We start from the raw sequence: 2,137 nt of genomic DNA on the forward strand, positions 1-2,137 counted from the left end.
ACAGAGAAGTAGAAGATGAGACTGGTGAATAATAGAGCTCAACTCTCTTTGAAGCATTGCCTTTTCCCCAGTACTTTTAGAATGTGTTGCAAAAAGTACTGGTAACTAACTCTGCATGACTCACTGCATGACGAAATGCTTTTTCTGGTTACTTTTTCCATGCTGATGTTTCTTCCACACAAAATATTTTAGAGCTCTGGCATGTGGTATCCCCATTAAAACCCTTCAACGTTTGGAGGATCTGTCAAAGATTATAAATACTCAAACTTCCATCAACTGTTACAGCGGCTACAAAAAGAGGTTTTAATTTGAGATGCCTTTTTCTTATTTGTCAAGTTATTTTCCTTTGGAGCAGAGGCAGGGTGTGTTTCTTCCGGTGTATAGATGTATTTTTTCCCATCAACACTGAATGGCCACATTGTGTTGGACTAACACAGCAATACCTGGATTGGAGACAGATTAAAGTACATGACACGCATTAAACTGAATGGTATGTGGGGAGATCGCTGACTGTGCTTTGGACCTGAATCATATTAGTTCTGATTTATTTTTACATGATTTAAACCTGCATTTGATAAAGATCGCAACCATGAACGGAGTGAACACTAACGACAACACTGACGCCGCTCAAGGGAAGGCCTCTTCCAACTCATTCCTTGACAGATTCTCCACCGTCTTTACTCACCCAGACAGGTCAGAGTCCCAGCGGCCTGACGACAAGATGGCGGTCCTGAAGTTCTTCCGGACTCTCTCGGAAGAGAGCGAGACAGACACTTCTCCCGGGAACATCAACAGCAGTCATGAAGTTGTTGAAGTCAATGGAAATGAGAGGACAGAAGGAAAGGATTCAAGTGCAGTAGGTGTGGTGCAGAAGAAAGGAGAATCCACCACTACCAACACAATTATGGAACATGACAGCATGAATGGAACTCTGGGCCAGACGACTGTAGTACCGAGGAACATGGACTCAGAAAAGGAAGAGAATGCAAACAGCAACTGTCTTGTCCAACCAGAAGACATCATTTCAGAGTCTCATTTAGGTATATATGGTGAGTCAACAGACCAGTCAGATGACTTCATTTCAGAAAGGCTGTCCCACTTACAAGGACATAGTGGGTCAACTGACCCTGTTGAACAGAGAGTGATGATAAACAAACATAGGAACAGTGTGTCTTCAGAGGACTGCAGTATGGAGGAGCCTATAGACACACAGAATACCACAGACAGAGCCAATCAGGACATGACAACTGACTGTCCCAGTACAGACAAGTTGGAATTAACAGACCAGCACAGTCAGTGTGTGTCAACAAACAACCGTCATCAAGATAGGGTCACAAACAATCATGATAACGACAAAGTCAAGGAGATGAAGCACACAGAGGTGTCGACAGACAACTACAACAGGCTGGCCTGGTTAACAGACAGTGAAACCAATCCAAGAGCCAGAAGTTATCAGGAAATATTTACATATGATAACCACAGCCAAGACTCACCTGCTGACAGCAAAGACTCACCTGGTGACAGCAAAGACTCACCTGCTGACAGCAAAGACTCACCTGCTGCTGATGTTGTAGCCAGAGACCTTGCTAACCCCTCTGCAGTAATGGCTGGGGAACCTGCTATTAGTACACCACTACCTTCCAACACCAGAAAACTGGTGATAACCATGACCAGGATTGAGCCTATATCTGATGACCGGCAGCATACAGCCTCTGAAACTGAGAGCATGTTGGAGGCTGGAGAGGCTGAAACTGAGAGACTGTTAGAAGCTGGAGATCCTGAAACTGAGAGCCTGTTAGAGGCTGGAGAGGCTGAAACTGAGAGCCTGTTAAAGGCTGGGGAGACTGTTAATGCACTGGTCGAGGAACTTCCTCACGCATCTGCTCCTGTATCTGAGATCACAGCCCATTCTACAGCCCAGTCCTCTCAGCCCTGTAGCCCCCAGGATGGAGCTCCAACCCCAGCACCAGCCAGTTCCCAGGATGGAGCCCCAACCCCAGCACCAGCCAGTCCCCAGGATGGAGCCCCAACCCCAGCACCAGCCAGTCCCCAGGATGGAGCTCCAACCCCAACACCAGCCAGTCCCCAGGATGGAGCCCCAACCCCAGCACCAGCCAGTCCCCAGGATGGAGCCCCA

The 2,137-nt window shown here is 47.3% G+C and overlaps 1 pseudogene; it reads left to right on the forward strand.

Annotated features, from left to right (window-relative positions):
- Window positions 1-589: 589 nt before the first annotated feature.
- LOC112073914 (uncharacterized) overlaps window positions 590-2,137 on the forward strand; it is a 54,177-nt pseudogene continuing 52,629 nt past the window's right edge.

Source organism: Salvelinus sp. IW2-2015, unplaced genomic scaffold (genome assembly GCF_002910315.2).
Source record: "Salvelinus sp. IW2-2015 unplaced genomic scaffold, ASM291031v2 Un_scaffold2417, whole genome shotgun sequence".
Lineage (NCBI taxonomy): Eukaryota > Metazoa > Chordata > Actinopteri > Salmoniformes > Salmonidae > Salvelinus > Salvelinus sp. IW2-2015.